A 19488-nucleotide genomic window follows, 5' to 3' on the forward strand; every position below is an offset into this window, starting at 1 on the left:
CCCCTCCCCAGCACCGAGTTGGTCAGCATCAGCAAAAGCCACCTGGAAGCCCAAAGCCAGCCAACCAGGGAGGCCCCAGCCCTCTGATTGTTGGTCTAGATCACCTACACAAAACGTTTGCAGTGCGTGAACTTGCTGACAAGCACCATTCTGTGTTTGGGGATGAACCACATCTTCATAACATTAGACCCATGGATTTCTGGCTCTGAAAACTGATGCAAAAACTCCCCCTGTCCTCTGGGTCAACCCGCCCCACACCCATCCTCTCACAGGCTGGGGAGGGGGAAGGCCGGGAAGTAGAGCCCACTGGGCACGACGTCCAAGACCTGCTTCCTATGTCAGCTGACACCAAGACCCCTTTCAGCTGAGGCAGGAATGAGCGTGCTGCACGGCCCCGTCGGCGTGCTCCCTTCGGTCTTAAAGAGCCTGTGCCTGGCCTAGTAGTCAAAACTACACACGTGGTCAGAGTGGCAGAGGGGAGCTGCCCAGGCCGGACGTTCAGGGACGCCGGCATTGCGGAGAACGTGTTGGGGCGCCAAGGCGGCCCCGTCTGACACGAGGCCTCTTCTCAAAGCCTCCACGGAAACCTGTTTTCTCCCTCCGTGGCTTCCAGGTAGAGCCGCAATTTTCTATCGTTCTCGCCCCCTCCTTGGTCCGGTTTTTCTATCACTATCAACTTCAGGTGAAAAACAAGGCATTTGCACACATGAAGACCTACAATGGCCTCCTCGGTGTTTAAACTTGTTCTATCTGGTCTTAGCCTGGGCCTCTGAACCCGAATGTGGATTAAAGGGTGAGCAGGTCAGCAGGCGCTGAGGTATTCATCAGTGAAGTGCCCCCAAACGGCACTGGAGTAATTCGGAAAAACCATGCCCACTAATTAAGGTTTCCACACTTGCTCTCATTGACTACCAGAAATTAGTCATTTATTTAACTTTTAAATGGGCTCAAGTAAACCGCATGTATATGATAAATTCTAATCTCAGGTACAAACGGATATGTGAGATTTGTTAATATAAAATCAGTTTCTCTCTACCACCACTAATAAATATTAAATATTTGTTGAAATAACTGAAGAGGGTGCTAAAATATAGCTTGCAATAGATTTCAATCTGATCCTGTGTAAACTCTATGACAATGGTGTCCACACGTACAGTTTTCTGGGTGAGTATTTACAGCTTTCACTGTATTTTCAGGAGAGACGTGACCAACCCCACCAAGCGGAAGAGGGCGGCAACCGCCAGCTGAGACCCAGCTCGCAAGTCGCTCCTGAGTGCTCCTTCCTGCTGCCGCGGACTTCGGTCTTGGCTCTCCTGTGTGATCTGGTGAGTGGCTAGACGGCAACCACGTGTTTCACAGATCACCACCATCCTCTGGATTAAAATGGGCTGGAGACGTTTTATGATCCAAATAGAATAATAAAGATAAAAATACTTCACAAAATTATACAAAAGGAAGGAGTTAAAGAAAAGGTAGAGGTTTGCCAGTATGGTGAATGTTAGCGTAATGACTGCATCCTGTTCTCTTGAACGACCTATCCACAGGCTGTTTACTTAATGTCGTAAGTGCTGAAAGTTACTGCTAACAGCTAATGTGTGTTGGCAGCTTCCTGTCTCACTTATTTCCCATACCAACCCTGTGAGGTTAAGTAGTATTATCCCCACTTTACAGATGAGGAAACTGAGGCCTAGAGCAGTTAGGTAATTTGTCCAAATTATACAGAGAATGGTTTGAACCAGAGGCATTCTCATTTTGGCCCCATAACCACTGTTGAGAAACTACTATGTGCCAGGAGTTGAGCTAAGCGTGCAAATGAGCGTTAACTTATGGAATCTTTACAATAAATCTATGAAATGGGTACATTATTGTTCTCATTTTACAGAAGCCAAAAACTGAGCTAGAGATTGACTATGTCCTGCCACAAAGTCACAGAACTAATACATACTGGAACTGAGATATTTCCCAATCTTACTTCGGAGTTCACACACTTAACCCTTGCACTGAAATGACAGGCTTGCAGAAGCTGAATAAATCAGCCTTTACGTAACTATGAGGACCATTCATTGAAGGCGATTTGTTATTGGAGGATTTGAGGTATTTTTCTTAAGACTCAAAAATTCATCAGCAACGCATAATTTCATCAGCCTTCTTATACCATGATCACACATTAGTTTCAACAGACACTCGCTGTATACCTACTGTGTAGAAAGCACAGGATGCAGGGCTATAGGGCTTGCAAACATGAGCTAGCATGGTCTGTGCCCTCGGGGAGTCTCTGTCTAAGCTGGCAGACAGACACGGACATGGGAACACCATAGAAAACAGACAGATGACATGTCCTGATGACATGCTACACGAGTCTGGAGCATGAGAGAACTGAGAATTCTGTGGCTTTTGCTGGCTATTAATGTTCCCTGGTGGGGAGGGAAGGAGGTGTGCAGGTGTCAGGGTTTTAAGTGGTGCCTGCAGCCGCGGGAGAAAGTAGGGCTGAGATATTACTCAGCCCACTAGCTCCTCTGCTGGTTCCGAACTAAAAAAAAAAAAAAAAAAAGATTATTTGGTCTCTGCATCCAGCCAGTCACATGCCAAGGTGGCTCTTTGTTTTCCCTGCCTATACCTTCACTGCCCAATGCATGGACAAATTTCAGAGTTGGGTTCAGCATGGTCACACAGACCCTTCTCTCAACACTTCCGGCCTTGTGTTGGGGACATCGAGCCCATGGGGGTCCCTCCTGCCCATTTCCCAACTGACAATTAACTGTAGCTGACAACCGAGTATTACATAAGAGGATTATGAAACTCTGTAGCGAGGAGGTAGGTGATCTGTGTTATAAATAGACAAAAACCTCATTACTGTGCTACTTTAAGACTCAGAGACATCTAGTGGCAGAAAATTATATCTGCAGGCCTAGCGGATTCTTTCCAATTAAATGACTAAAAAGTTCTAATTGTGAAACTTTTGTTGTACCCCAACTGGGAGGCTTTGGATTAAGTTATTTTGATAGAAAAAGAATGCACATTTTTTTTTTATTTGTAGGAGTACAGTATTATCTTCAATAAAAAGTACCATAAGCTTACGTTAAGCCTGTTTTTCCTAAAGCTTTAAATAATTGAATACAGTGTGTAAAGGAGACAATTAAGATATAACGACTCTAATAACAGCCTCTACACACTCACCTATCATGATGCTCAACTTTTTTGATGTGATTCGATTTTGCACCAATTTCATAATTATTACTATCAAATTGCCCTTACAGATGAACATGTATAGACTGAGCAACTACCAAACCAACTATTCCAAGAATATACAATGAGAAATCTTCCCCACGATACAGACTATAAAATAAATTCACCTGGATGGGGGAAATAGAGCTTCAGGGGGACTGTTTCAGGGTGGGGATTTGTGGGTCCCAGAGAGCAAAGCCCTGTAGCCTATACCATAGGCTGAGAGCTTGGAAGACTGCAAGATAAATTATGGGAACTCAGAGTGGGAGAAGCAATGGGGCTTGTGTCATGTTCCCTTGCAGAGTCCTAAGGAAGTGGTAAGACCTAGAGAAGAAGTGGCTGTATATGTGACCTGACAGATGGGGCTTAGACAGTCTCCCAGTTTTCTACACCCTAGGATAACACAGGAATGGCAGAATTATTTCTGAGTGCCCAAGGGTGGTAGAAAGAAACACAGAACCCTTTGAATTGCTGAATGAGGACAGGGTAGGGCATGGGGTGTCCCATCAGTTGCCTGCATGACCAAATGACATCCTACCCACCCAGTGCCTCGACATCAAGAAAGCTCCCCATTGCTTAGATAGGAAACAGGGGGAAAGTAGATGGGGGAGTAAGTCCCAAGCCAAGCGATCCTAAGTGTTGCCTCCCGAATGGAATGGAGATGCAAAATAGAAAATTAACTGAGCTATAGAAAATGGTGAAAGTGTGATTTCTTTAGGGCTAACTAAAGCAGGCAACTTCACTACCACTAGACCTGAAGCAGGTAGAGGAAGGGACCTAGGGGGATTGCTGCATGGACGGGGCCTCTGGACAGGAGCTGTGGACTTTGCTGGAAGGATATAGTCTGCAGCCTGCAGCACACCCTTGGCATTGACACAGGTAAGGAGCTTGATCTCATGCTCACGTTCTGATCTCTTCCAGTGCACCTCTGCTGGAATATAGAGCTGGAAGCCGAGAGGCAAGGAAGGGATCTGAGTTAGCTGGGCACATGAAAGCTATCCAACGCTAATGGCTTTGTTCAAAATTCTTCACGTAAAATGACTTTCTATATCACTCCACTGCTTCCCTCTCGTTCTCTCCCGCTCCCTCCCCCACACACATTCCAGCCATCCATTTATTTGTTGCTTATTGTTATTCAAGGTATAACCAGATTTTTTTCTGATTATAAAAGCAATATGTATTCACTTTTTAAAATACATAAGGTATAAAGAAAAAAGTAAAAGTCATTTTAATTCCGCCACCCAGAGGTGATCATTGTTAGTGCTTTAATCTGTATCCCTTTAAGCATCTTTTCTGTACATGTCTGTATATATGTTTAAAAAATGAATTTTACTATGCAATTTTACAGTCTGTTTTCCCACTCAGTAAATTGCATACCTCTTTCCATGTCAATATAAATCTATGTCATCATTTTTAATAGGTGATAGTATCATGAACTATTTATAAATAAACCGTAGCACATCACTTTTTTGAGGGACATGTAGGCTTCTAATTTTTTGCAAATATAAACAATGCTGATAAACATCCTCATGTGTTGAGGTCTTTGGTTTGCTTGTCCAGTTAGTCTCCCAGGAAAATAGTTCTCAAAGTGTGTTCCATGGAGCGCCTGGAAATGCCCGAGGGGTTCCTGCAGGGGCGAAGCGAAGGCCGAGCGTCAGGACTCTGAGCCCTAACCCTGAGGCTGCAATCACAGGTTCTCCCCTCCGTTCTGCCTGGTGTGAAAAGAGAGGAATTCTGGCACTAAATGCCGCTAGAAATCCAGTGCTTCAGGACACGGCCGAAGGAGAGTAAAATTGCTAGGTCAAGGAGTATTCATGTTTAAAGATCTGATACCTACTGCCAAATGACTCCTCTCCTGAAAGGCATATTCATTTACACTCCTACCAAAAGCCTATGTGTGTCTATAATTCCCCACATCGACACTTTTCATTAATACTGATCCGAAGGCAAAAATGTCCTTCTTTTAATTTACATTTCTTTGATTAGTAATTGTATTAGTTTCCTGTTGCTGCTGTAATGAATTACCACAAACTCGGTAGCTGAAAACAGCATAAACTTATTATCAGACGTCCAACGTGGATCTTGCAGTGCTAAAATCAATGTGCCAGCAGGGCTGCATTCTTCTCTCGAAGCTCAAGGGGAGAATCTGTTTCCCTGCCTCTTCCAGCTTCCAGAAGCCACCTGCGCTCCTCGGCTTGTGGCGCCTTCCTCCACCTGCGCGGCTCATACTCCAGCCTCTGCTTCTACCCTCATCTCCTTTTCTGACTCTGACCCTCTTGCCTCGCTTTCGCACATGAGCACCCTTGGGATTACTTTGGGCGCACCCAGGTAACCCAGGACAATATCCCCATCTCGAAATCCTTCACTGATGCAACATCTCTTTTGCTATGTCAGGTAACACATACACAGGTTCTGGAAATCAGGACATGACATCTTCGGGGAGTCATTATTCTGCCCATCACAGTAATGATATAGGGCACATCTTCCTTTGTGTATTGGCAATTGGCCATTCTTCCATAAATTACCTCTCTGTGTCCTTTGCTCACTTTGCTGTTAGGATATTTGTATTTTTTTTAGCTGACTTGTAAAAAAAAATTATATATTTTGGAGTTATAAACATGTTGCCTATTACATATGTTGCAAATAGTTTTTTCCACACTTCTGGTTTTTAAAATTTCCTTGTATATTAGTCAGCTTAGTCTGCTATGACAAAATACCATAAACTAGGTGCCTTAAATAACAGAAATTTATTTTCTCACAGTCATGAAGTTTAGAGGTCCAAGATTGGGGTACCAGCATGCTCAGTTTCTGGTGAGAGCTTCCTTTTGGCTTGCAGACAGCATCTTCTTTCTGTGTCCTCACATGGCAGAGTGAGAGCAAGCTCTTTGGTGTCTGTTCTTATAAGGGCACTAATCCCATGATGAGAGCCCACCCTCATGACCTCATCTAACCCTACCTACCTCCCTAAAGCCCCATCATCAAATACCATCACATTGGGGGTTAGCACTTCAAAGTATGACTTTTGTGGGGACGCAAACGTTCAGTCCATAATAGGAAGATTTTGGGTTTTCATGTGGTCAAATCTGTCAATCATATTCATTTTGCTTTTTGCCTTCGATGATATATTTAGCTTAGAAAGGCCTCTCTCACCAGAGATTCATAAACAAGTATGTACACTTTCTTCTTAAACTTTTGTGTATTTGCCTTATTTTACATTCATATTTTAATCAATCTGGAATCTAATTTGAGGTAAAGTCTGACTTTGTTTTTTGCCCACTTGAATTACTCTGGTTACCATTTTATTCTTCAAATACAGCTTCAAAATAATCTCTAAACTCATAAACCTTTAACCAGAGACAGGAGTCCTGGGTTTGCCATCATCGAATATCAGCCTGTTGGAACTTGTCTTCTGCTTTCCCTTTCTGTGCTAGTTGCAGAAAATTATTTTTTGTTTCTCTGGTAAATCCATTTGTTCAGTAAAAGAGCAACAAGGAAAGCTGATTTTTTAAGAAAATAATGAGTTTCTTTAATATTTTAGGTTTGAACAACGTTCCATGTATGGCAATTTACGATCAATTCCTCTTTCACATTCCTTTGGATCCTAAAGTTATTTGACCTTCAGAACCAGTGAGAATAAAACCTATCTGTGGAAGTAACCTATTTAAATATTTGAACTTTAAAATCCTTAGGCTTTATCTGTGGAGGCCACTCAGTGTCCTGCACATGGCCAGCATGAAATGGTTGAGTCTGGGACTGAAAGGTTGAGGCGAAGTTTCAGACTCCAGGGATGAGTTCTAAATGTTGTGAAACAGACTTGCTAATTAATAGCTACACACAATACCGGTATATTATACATTAATAGTTATAACAGCGTATAAAAGTACAAGCATAAAATATTAATGATTAACTATTCAATTGTATTAAAATTTCCATTTAATACAATAAATGTTTCATAAGCCCCTACTATGTGCCTCGGCCCTATGTTTCCAGGGACTGATAAGTATGCATGGCAACAAAACAAATACTTGTGATATAAGTAATTTTAGATGTAATATAGATTCGTTAAGTTAATACATAAATTTATGTGTTATAGATATGGTATAATAGCACACGATACTTTTTTTTTTCTGCAAAAAGCTTTATTGTCTCAATTTGGTCCAAGGCATAGGAGAGGGCTCCAGGATGGTTAGAAGACTGTCTGTTGGTTGCAAGGAGAGGCTCAGGCACAAGGCCAACACCAGGGGCATGTGGACCGACACCTCAAAAGCCTCTGGGCTCCAAAGGCTCCTACTTATGCTCCAGGGTGAGCCTTTTGAAGAGATACTCACCCAGCACAGCCTGGGGGCTGGCCAGCCTGCAGAGGTCAGTCAGGTAGGTGGTCACCCATCTACTTGATGAATTTTGATCCTCATGTAGGAAGTGGCTCTCCAGGAAGTCACAGGGATGGGGGTCTGCGCGAGCAGAACCCAGGGCATGAAAATCCAAAAGGGCTTGGTTCAGGTTCTTCTCCATGACCATGGCGGCTTCCATGGCATCCTGAGTTTTACCTACTCCTCTTGGGAAGACTTCCGCAGGTCTTGGAAGAGGGCGCGGCCACCACGCTGGCTTTGCATCTTCAAGAGACGCTCTCGGCGCCCTCACGTTTCTCCTCGACCAACCCGCGGAAGAAATGACCCACGTCTTCCAGAGCCACATCGTGGCGGTCGAAATAGAAGCCCAGAGAGAGGTAGGTGTAGGAGGCCCGCAGATGCAGGTTGGCCAGGCGGTTGACAGCGGCTTCCATCTCGGTGGAATAATTGTGACGGATTTGAGAGCTCATGCTTGTTAGGCAATAAGGAATTAAGCTTGAAACACGGCGTTGGCTGGTCTCAGAGGCAAGGATGGCTGAGAAGGTTTTGAAGGTTGCTACTGGAAAAGAGGTTGGAGGGTGATTGAAGGCTGGAAGAAGGGGTGTCCCTGGGTCTGTTCCATCCATGGGTCTGTTCTGTCCATACACTGTTGAAGCAAGAGACAGATCCAGGGCACTACTGGGGACCACCGAGTGCACTGCCTACACGGTACATTTTAATTAATATTGTGAAAGCAAATTTTACTATTTCGTGGTCAGACCTTGAGAATGAGCAGTTTTCAATCCACAAGTGAGTTGAATTTCAAAGATTTGTTTCTAAATCAGTTGTTCAAAACTCAGTAGTGATGAGAGCCAGCCTAGTTATAGGTTTTTTGGTTGGTCGAAATTATATGCATTTTCTATGAGAAATAGTTGAAATTATATCCATTTGTTATGAGGACTACTTTTCAGATATGTACTAGTACTAGTGATTAAAAGAAAAAAGCAGTACAACTTAATAAGACATGGTTTATTTATCGAGAATGGTAGTCTTGAAGGAAGTGGAAAGTTTGGTACAAAGAGAATGACTTCTTTGGAAATTTCAGAAAGGTTTGGAGATCTTTTCAAGGAGTTGGAGGTTGATGGCCTGAGTCCGAACAATTACATCACAATCGTTCTTCTCCTTGTCCTTAATACAATGTGTTGCCTCCCTGTTCATGCTTATAACCCATATTTACGGCTGTGTATTAGTAAGCGGGATGCTGAGAAGCTGCGAGAGCAGTGGATTAATGTAGGAGAGGACACAGCGTTTATAAGATCACCCTTGGGAAAGGAGATGATAGAGAAATCAGTAGCCTCTGTGAATTGGCCACAAGGCCATTGTGGGAAATCCTGCTGAAGATGCATAAACTTCTCAAATAATAACGATGGTCTCTGCTGCTATGTCTGCCTCATCTGAATGGTGGTCATAGCTCCAAATGTTGCCAGAATTAGGACTGAGACTATTGCTCCCCCATGGGAGAGGAGATTTATATAACTAGGGGAGAGTTTGAGGATTGATGACAATTATAGAAGCAAAAACAACAAAGTCAGTTATTAATTCAAGAGAAAACAAAAAGTCAAATAGGGAGGGCAAAGTGATTCTAGTATATGACATGGCTCAGCTGTCAATAAGATTTTATAACCATAAAAGATAAACATTTGTGCCCGTCAGCAATTTATTGTCTTTTGGCTCCAAGTTCTGACATCATTACCTAACTTGTGAAAATGGGTCAGAGCCCTTAACTATTTCTCCTTTGCGGCCAGCATGATGTTAAAAGCTTTGCCAGTAGAGGGCACTGGAGGGACACTGCAGGAGGAAGGGGCTTTTCTTCTTCCATTGTTTTCTGTTTTGCTTCTTGCTCCTCCTGTTTGGTCTCCATCAGTGGGTGGGGTTGGGAGACTTCCGATGGCGTCTACTCCCATTAAGTTACACAGCCCCTTAAAGATAGCTTCCCACTGAGTTTCCCTAGCACTTCTAAGACTAGGTTCCCAGTGAATCATGCCAGGACCCCAGTGGTTGGCTTCTTAGCTCTCAAGAGAGGAGTTTTCTGCTTGCCGGTGTGGCCATGGTTTTTCTACCCACCTGCACCCTGGAGCAGCATCTCCTGCTTTTCCAATGACTGTGACCCAGCTCTGGCCTGGAGCGACTCAGCGCACTTCTCTGCCGCCCCAGTCTCAGGGAGACACGTTACTTCCTTGAGTAGCCTTGCTAATCTTTTGGCGTTCTCTTTCTCCTGTGAGATAATCTTATATGGTAGTTAATAAATATTATATTTATATTAATTTTATTTAATAATAAAACATCAATTATATTAATATTTATATTGTATTGCTATGACTATTATATTAATATATTTATTAACTACCACCTATTTCCTTTCTATTGAACTTTCCCTCTATTAATTACTTGTGGTTTCTGTCTGATTGGACCTTGATCAGTTCAACACTGAATACTTATCTAACCAAACTGATGTGATTGGAGAAGAAGGGGAGTTGGATAGTGTGCATGTGCGTGTGTGTGTGTCTGTGAGACAGAGAGAGGAGAGAGCTAAATCTTTATCATAGTAGGAAGTTGACAAATAAGATCTATAGTATAAGATTGTTATTTGGGGATTTAAAAGTGGTGGAATTTGGGTATAGGAAATGGAGTGAGAGAGCACTGCTATTTTTTGTAACAAGTGCCATATATGACTGATGATAAATAACTGATAAAAATTAAAATGGATAAAAAGAAAAATCACTTGGGTTGAACCAAACGAAAAGGCAAGGAAAGAAAGGAAGTTACAACAATCGTGGAACATCAAAGTATGTGTCGCTAGAATAGTTTATTTAATACACAGTACATGATCCAACTAATTTCTGGCCAAACTAATTTAATGAAATGAGAAAATAGGCTCATTTCTCCCCACCTCCCCCCATATTTTCTTTTCCTCTGAAAGAAAAGCATAAAGGTAGAAGAAAGTCATGCTTTTGGTTACCTGAAGCACCAGGATGGAGAATGTAGGACCCATGGAGATATAGCTCTATTATAGTGGTATAGAGGGCTGGCAAAGACTCCAAATAATTAAGGGCAGCAGCGTTATTTTCACATTCAAAGGAAAGCCCCATTCACTACTCTCCAAGTCTATTGCCTACCCAGGGATCACCCCTCACAGTTTGACAAACAGCGGCTTAGATTTCCGTCGTTAATAAGTGGATGTGAATGGAAACACCTCTTTTTCCCTGCTGCCACAAGGGCAACGGTCATTTGGAATACAGCATAGTTGTTAATGACTTAGCAAAAATGATAGGAAGCTGTGAATATTTGTTGTTTAGGAGAGAATTCTTGGTGGCTAAACGAAAATTCCTTTATCTCCTGGGCAGGACAGAGAAGGAAGGTCAGAGGATGTCGCTAAGAATCTTGAATTGTAGGAGGTGCAGCCAAGTAGGACACACAGTGTGGTGGCAACTTTGGTGCTACAGACGGACCCAGGTTGTTGCGTATGTTGAAAAGGAACGCAGCACTCTTCATTGTTAGCTGAGTCTCTAATGAAATGAGAATAAAGACAAATAAATGCACAACATGTAGCAAATACTCAAGAAAATCTATGGCGGCGATATTCTCACACAAACATGAATAGGAGCATGTGGATATCACTCTTCCTTGTCCCTTATTTTTTTTTCCCTAATATAGGAATATAAGCACTACTGGGGGTTTTTTTTTTTTTTTTGAGAACTGAAGATAATTTGTGGATATTATTAGTAGCACAATATTTGACTTGTCGTAGCATTAAATAACTGGTGATTACTGATATTTTTATTATTTTTATCATTGTTTTAATTATTATTAGTAGTATTCAAAAGCAGATTGCAACCTCACATGGCTTCAGAAGCCAGCCCAGGAACATGAGTAAGGTGAGGGGGCCTGGCGGGGACTGTGGCAAACCGAGCATGCATGCCCCTCCCCGCAGAGCGGCCCCACGCAGTTCCAGCAAGTCCCTGTCCTAGGAAAATGCTCATCTCCTCATCATTATCTTCAGTTATATTCTTTTTTTTTTTTTCCAGGAAAAGCAGGACATCTAGGTATTTATGTGAAATCTCCCAATTTTAAATATTGAGGACTAACAATTCATGTCTGTGGAGAGGTTTGGGTCCACAAGCTTTGCAAACTCTCTGCTTTAAAGAAACAATTGTCCCCCAGCTAAGAGGACTCAACTCTTTCTTTGAAATCCTGTGGTTACCAGTCATCCTTAGCATTTACTCCAGGACCCTCCCAGACACACCACACAAGTGTGTCCTGTGATAGGCTGGCCACGTGCGTTTTGTCAGTGTGCCTCAGGCTGGAGTAAAGCAGGTTACCATGCATGCGAGGCTCTCGCCAGGGGTCCTCCCTGACCCTGTTGGCCCCTGGATTATCAGAAGACCTTATCTGAAGCCTTCTCCTCCCCATTTTGGACCCTTTCCTTAAGCCTCCTCCAGGACCCTCTGAGAGCACAGCTAAGACAGTTATTCACACTAAAGTGTTAATGATTTAATAGCTCGCCCTTCACAATGAGTGTCTACATCTTCAAAGAGAATCCTCAGAAAGGAAATAGAATTAGTTGCTAAGGCAGGAACTTTAATGTTCTTGGCACTTCAGAGGAGAGCCTTTCTCGGTTTTTTAGATCACAACAGGGGAGCAAAACCAAATTCTTTCTTTGGAGGAAGCTTCTTCTGGGGCCCGGTTTAAAAGTCTTCAAGGACCTTGAGGAAAAGATGCTGTTAGGTCTTGCTTTTGAGCAGTCAGTTGACTTTTATTCACTGTCCATTGTCGAGTCAAGAAGAGTTCACTGTCCTCCAGGCACTGGTGAAAAAACACACCAAATATGTGTGTTTTTTCATATTTGAAAAACTAACTCAGAGAAGACAGTGACTGCTCTATGTTGGCCTAGAATTATCAATTTACTATTTCTAGGTAAAAAAGAACTAGCGATTGTTTGCTTAAGTTCATTTCAGTGATTTTCTCCATTTAATCAAAGGGTTTTTCCCAGCCTTCTAATAGCAGGCCTTGCAATTTAAGTGCGTGGTCACCAGGTGGTGGAAGTGTGCCGTGACCACGGAGTCTAGCCGGTGACGGGAGAAGCCGAGCTCACTTAGCAGCCGATCACCTTAAAACAAGGAGAGTTATGACTTCCTTTCTTTTTAGCCACATTCGACCTGGAGTTCATCAAAAGATGTTTGCTCTTGTAGCAATTCCTGGCCTAAAAGGTCTATCTTGTAACCCAGAGCATACTTGCTGATAACTTTTACTCTCCTATTCACCTCTGGGAAAGTAAAGAAGTGTAGATACCTCAGAACACTCAGAACCCTTTCTCAATGAGCTCATCTCTGACATCTGCCACCTTTATTTTCCTTCCCTCCTCTTTTTGTAGTAGAGGAGAGGAGAGCCTTTAGCGGCTCATTACATTCCTAGGGAGGAATATACACTGTGCTCGAGGCAAGCCCTGGGGCTTTATTTATTTACAGAGGCGGGGGAAGGGCTTAGAGAAATCCATCCAGGCAGGTGGTGATGGGGCCTCCTCCAGGGTGACGATGGAGACAAGGCAGGGGAACTTTTCCTGCCGGCTTTCTCTGCTGTATCTGACAAGTTGACTACTTCCTTTATAAGGAAAGTTCTCACTGGGAACCACTTTACTTGGGCTCTCTGTGTCTTTCACTGATTTCCCTTCCCCTCCAAGCTCGGTAGATCCTCCTTACTCACGAGAGTCATGTTCCATAACATTGCCATGGATATTGACCCATTACACCTAGGGAAGGAAATACAAGTTTAGGTTTCTGTGAGACTCTGTCCACAGCATTTTCATCAGTTGACCAATACATAACCTTGTTTTATGTGTGTTCCTGTTTAAAGACATCTATTTGGTATATTGATTTATTTTATATATTGATTTATGTTATATATAACATATTGATTAACATTGGATTCATGGCCGACATGGCACTAGAGCGCATGTCTGAACGAAGCTTTTCTCACACGAGTATTCACACTCTTCTTGCACGTAGGATCATTAGACGGCAGCACCTCAGCACCACGCTTGGGGGCCATTTAAACAGGGAAATCAACAAAAAGTACAAAAATGTGAAAAAAGTGCCACTAAATAGATTGCAAAAAGGTCATTCATTTACGGTCTGAGAACTGAAACATGAAGCCAGAGGCTCGCCTTGTGTGACCTCAGCTGGGAACACGTGGACTCGGATTTTTCACCCATCTGTGCTGTGTTTGGGCATGACCCCCCAAAGCGCCGCAAATGTTGGTTTGGGGGTTACAACTGAACTTTAGCAAGCAGGCAAATTGCAAAGACAGAACCGATGAAGAATCAGGTTCAACTAAATAAATGCAGCAAAGCTCAGACCAGCACTTTTCTCTCTTCTCTCAAGAGCTCTTCTGCCCTCATGCCATCCATCGGGCAGATGACTTCAAAACAGTCATCTAGAGCCCTGCTGTCTCTCTAGACCAGCAGTTTTCAAAGTAGGGTTCCAGGATCCCTGGGGGTAGGTAGTCCATAAGATCCTCCCTTTTGCAATGAAATATCTGTGTAAATTGGATTTTTTTCATATATTTCAACTAAAACAATTTGTCATAACAAACTGAATATACAAGCAGTTCTGAGAATACAGCTGTTTTCTATTAAGCCAGACATTAAAGTGATTTGCAAAAATGTCAGTCACTAAGATTTTGTTTTCTTTTAGAAAATAGGGTAATGTTATTTATGTTAATATGTAATGGGTTTGTTATTGCAACATTTTAAAAAATTACTAAATATTTTGTCTCAGTTCTGATTTCTAATGCAGTATAAACACTGATAGATAAAACCCACTTAATCAAAAGTTCTTTGGGTCCTTAATAATTTTGAAGAATGTAAAGATCAAAAGTTAGAGACCCTCTACCCTAAACCTATAATCACTTTTTCAGCAGTGGTCCTGATGTTGGCACTTGGACATCCCATCAGCACCTTAACTTGACTAGAAGCACATTCATCAGTCTCACTTGCCCTTGAACTTCCTGCTGACATCTCAGTTTCTGGCACCATCATTCTTTCAGCGACCCAAGCTCAAAATCCCCAGCCTCTCTAATTTTTCTTCTCTGTTCGTCTTCTACAGTTTTTACTCAGGAATATCTGCAGAATCCATCTATTCTCTCCCATCCCCACTCCACCCGCCTCTCATCTCACATCTCCACCATCCTGCCCCAGCACTTATCAAGCCACCCTGTGTTCCACTGGCAGATTGGTCATCAGCCCCAACACCATCACACTGAACTCCTCTGAAACGCCAGCAATAGAACCCATCGCCTACAGGATGAGTCCTCCACATCTGAATGCCAGTGCCTCGTCATTCCTCTGACCAGATTGTCATTCTTCCCTTGGAGAGAGAGGGTAAATGCAAAGGATGGTGAAGGATGTAGGGTGCAGGTGGGTGATGGGTTGCCTCACTCCACAGACATCTGTTTCAGTTCTGTCAGGCCTGTACAGGTGTAGCAAGTGTGACTGTTTCCCCCACACAAACTTATGTAACTATAGGATTCACCCTCTCCTCTTCTTTCTCCCTACAAGAGAGTAGTTCTAAACCTCAGGGCTTGTACAATAGCCTGATGTTGGTAGGAAGGGCACACTTCTTGATTCTGGCCTGTCCTTTGCTAGCCTCTGTTGTGATGTGCAGGGTGAGGGCGGAATGTCCTCTAGTTCACAATCTCTGGGGGACCCTCTCATAGCTTTTGCTTCCAGAAAGGTCCCAGTGCTGGCCAAAAGCGCATACGTTGCTCCTCCCCTGGTAGCTAATTACTGATGATTTTACTACTAATTAAGCAATAGCTAATGTTTATTGCTCTCTTACTAAGGGCCAGTCTCCATAGTGGAAGCATTTAAAATTTTATCTCATTGAATTGTCATAAGAATCCTATGAAGTAAGTATCAATATTATCTTCACTTTACAGACAGACTCGGAGAACACAAATAATTGGCCTAAGTTAACAGCTCAGTAGCAGAGCTGGACCCTACACCCAGATCTGTTAGAGTCCGGTGTTCATGCTGTGAACTACTCATCGTGAAACCCTTTGTCTTCTAGTAACCCATTTCCCGTTTGCCCTGAGAATACTCACCAGTGGTGCTGGCAGCTGCAGCGTTCACCCCGAGATAACTCATGGATTAGAGACCTAGCCTCATCCCCAAAGTTTGCCACGAAGAATCTCGCTTTTATTATTATTTTTTTTGTATAGTTCTAGTATATCGATAGTCTTTGAAAATGAATGACATCGTTCCATTTATAGCATTCCGTTTTTAGTAGTGGTAAATCTATTTACAAAATATAGTAATTCTCAATTGCTGAAAATGTCAAATCCTAGAAAATGTAGCATTCCTACATGGGATGTCAACATTGTTCTCAAACACTTGTCAGCCAAAGATCCATTTGATGGATCTGATTTATACATCCATTTCTGTTACATTAGGATTAGAGATAAGTTCTATTTAGACATAACTCTAAGAACATTTTTTTATATCTTATTTTCACATTGAAAACCAGTCAGATTTTCTTCGGCCTCAAAGAGCGTGTTTATGTAAAATTAAATTTACGCTGGCAGGGGGTGCTGCACTTTTTTTTCCTAAATGGGAAATGAGCTGGAAGGCCCTGGAAATCTTTCTTCCCTCCACTTGGCTTAGATGACCCTTGCATCCTGGTGCCAGTCAGGGCTAAAATTAAGTAGTCGTGTGAGCACTGCTACGCAGCAGTCAACTATTTATCCCGCCAGTCAGCGTAGAGAGGGGAACCAGACCCGGGTCCTGCCCTCCAGAATCTCACACCAAGCTATGCTGTGTTTGCTCTGTATGTTTAAGGATGGCCTGGGTGGATAGTGTGATTTTTGAAAACAAAATTACCACCGTTGTTGTTGTGGGCCCCCCAGCCCATCTGTTTGGCCCAGCTAAGAGCCAGGGAGGAGGGCTGTGGTGACTCTGACCTGAGACCTTTGAGGAGTCCTTGAGTCTTCCCCAGAGGCATTGCCCTGCAGAGGGAACTTTAGTGAGCTAGAGGTACAGAGAGGCAGAAATAGAGACTGGCAAAGGGAAGGAGGCTAGAGGGCGGGGGAGGATGGCAGAGTGGTGCTGATGTTCATGGTGCAAGCTCTCTGCGAGGCTGCCTCACAAAGACTTGCTCTATGCTAAAAATGCCATCCAACTGGGAGTCCTGTCTCTTGCTGTTTTGCGCCAACTTCACCCAAAGGTCATCTGTTGTCAGAGAGAGCCCAGGTGCAAAGTGAGGTAGGAAGTATTCCAGTAGGCTGATTTCATTCTGGTTTAACTGGTTTCTTTTTAAGTAAATAAATAGGGCTAAAGTCTCAACTGGTCTCCAAATGGCAGTGAAATGTACCTCATCACCCCAAAGTGATAGCAGATTTTAATATAAACAGGAGAGTTCCAGTCTTTCAAAGGCAATGGTGATCACGAAAAGCAAAGGTGGGTGCTCAGGTACCTGGAAAGGGGCTGGTGAAAGAGGACTTCGGAGTCCAACAATCTGGTGTCTAGGCTGAAGGATCCACACTGATTCACGTGGCTGCAGCAAAGAGTCTTCCATAAAGCACAACAACAAAGAAACAAGAATTCCTGAGGTAATTGCAAACCCTTGTATCACTCAGGGCTATTAGTTTGCAAACAACAGAAATGAGCTCTGAATAACTAAAGACAAAAGAAGTGTGTTGGAATAGCCCAGAGAATCACAGGACAAGGCCTCAGCAGGGACTGGGTGGCTCCAGAGATCCAGGGAGTAGGAAGTAGTGGGCAGCCCTGATCTTTGGGATGAACCTGTTTTGCCATTTTCTGTCCTGTGTCACATTGCTCAAGATCTAATTTCTACAGGGCAAGATTCTCATTCTCTTTGTTTGGATCATGTGCTCGCCTTTGGTTGGGAGTGGGGCACCTTGAGTGATAGCCCCAGCAAGCCTGCATGCAATGGTTGGGGGGAGTGTCCTGATGGAAAGTGGGTGGAGACACGGATACCATGCAGAGGATGTCCACATGTGGATTTACTCACCTAGGCTTTCATTAGAGAGGCACAGGTAGGCTCTCACTGGGATAAATTTTATGCAGCATGGGTCATTAGCATTGAGACTGAAAATATTAGAAACAGAAACAGAGAAGTATTCCAGAGATAATGTCAAAAAGAGCAACCCGAAAGTATGTGTGTGAGGAGAAGGTAAAAACAGTAATGGGGTGGGCTCTATTTCTTTACTTCTCTTCCTATCCACTGCTTTTCAGAGTTTTCATGTACAATTTGGGAAAGATGCCCCAATTAACTATGCCCAATGGAAGGCACTAGTGCTAGCCACAGATTAAAGATAAATATGGAAGAAATAAATGGAAAAAATTTGCAAAGTCCAACTTTAAGCCAAAGCGTAAGAGCTAGTCTATGTTTAGTTAGTTGTATAAAGAAAAAAAAAATCTTCAATTATATATACTCTTTATTCTTGTGAATATTTTTAAAAGTACACAACTTCATATGAGAAATTAAATTTAGAGCTTCTAACAAAGTTATTCAAAAAAGGTCATATTAGAGATCAAATATTCAGAAAAATCACACACACATATACACACACACCCTAGTGATGAATTAATAACTCAGGAAGAAAACGAATAACATAGATATTCACCGGAAGTGAAGGAGGTGTTTGCCGTGCTGAAAGAGACCAAGCACAGACGAATCTAGAGGACGAAAAGGCCGAACTGAGAAAAAACCATGAAATCAAGACCAAAGGTCTACAATGCAACAGAGGCAAATATGCCCTTGAATAAAGGAAGGCTGAGGGCTTCTTTCTCTATTCTTTCACTGAACAGATAGGTACTCAGCCCCAGCTGTGTTCAAGACGCTGTGCCGGGCCTTGAGGAGATATCACCACTGACTCAAGGAATCCACGTTTACTACCACTTTATCCTGCATACTGAAGTTCCTTAGGGAGTTGGCAGCAAAACTATGGCAGCAAGATGTTCATTAAGTTAAAAATCTTTTTCAGAGTAGCTGCTTGAATTCATCACTAGGAAAAAGAAACACAAAAATTAGAAATACAATATGGAACCTCAAATCAAATTTTATACTGGTTTTTAAAATTTTTCTAATTAAAAAACTCTTGAAGCTTACCAACTCATTTTATTCTTTCAAAGGCAAAGATAAGATCTGTCTTTAAAAGGTCATGTTTCTATCAAGGTAATAAAATGGTTTTTTAAAAACATTATTTAACATATTACTCTAATCAGTTGGAAAAACATAACAAAACATGAAGCAGTTTCAGAATTCAGAAAGATCTAGACTAGTCTTGGGGGTTGTTTTTGGAGAGCAGGAATAGGGTAAGGAATTTTCTGGATTTTGTCCAGATCAGATTCAGTTTAAACTTCAAAGACAGAACAATATTGTTATTTGAGTTCAGTTTCAATTCAAATTAAAATATCAGTTTCCTACTTTGGGTTTATTTCAACTCCCTGCTGAGAGCTGAGAATGTCATTTAGTGGAAGAAAAGATGCCAGAGCAATTATTTTTTAGCTCATTTTATAATCTCTCACTCCACTGTAAATTGAGTATAGCTGAAGGCTTTCAGATTCACAGAACCCCGAACGCCTCCCCGCCCCCTAGTCCACAGGGTTCCTTGGGCCCTAGAGCACATGTCTCCAGAAAGCCTTGTGAGCTTGTGCCCTCCTCTCAGAGAGGCAAAAGGGACGCCAGGGTCTGATGGGGCCCGTGGGGGGAGTTGGCCATAGGTGAGGAGGTTTAGGAAGTGGGAGGCAGGCTATTGGGAAGCTGATGTTTAACATGGAGAAAGAGGCCAGAGGCATGAAATGGACTCAGTCTTGCACCAGGAAAAAGGTCAAGACAGGTATGAAGATGCCTGTTTTCTA

At 42.7% G+C, this 19488-nt stretch overlaps 2 pseudogenes; one reads left to right on the forward strand and one right to left on the reverse strand.

The window, feature by feature from the left end:
- Window positions 1–7512: 7512 nt before the first annotated feature.
- On the reverse strand, window positions 7513–8044 carry LOC120595585 (ferritin light chain-like; annotated as a pseudogene).
- A 5503-nt stretch (window positions 8045–13547) lies between these two features.
- Window positions 13548–19488, forward strand: part of LOC120595586 (60S ribosomal protein L17-like) — a 34098-nt pseudogene continuing 28157 nt past the window's right edge.

The sequence above is a fragment of the Pteropus medius genome, unplaced genomic scaffold (assembly GCF_902729225.1).
Source record: "Pteropus medius unplaced genomic scaffold, Ma_sr-lr_union100, whole genome shotgun sequence".
NCBI classification, from domain to species: Eukaryota; Metazoa; Chordata; class Mammalia; order Chiroptera; family Pteropodidae; genus Pteropus; species Pteropus medius.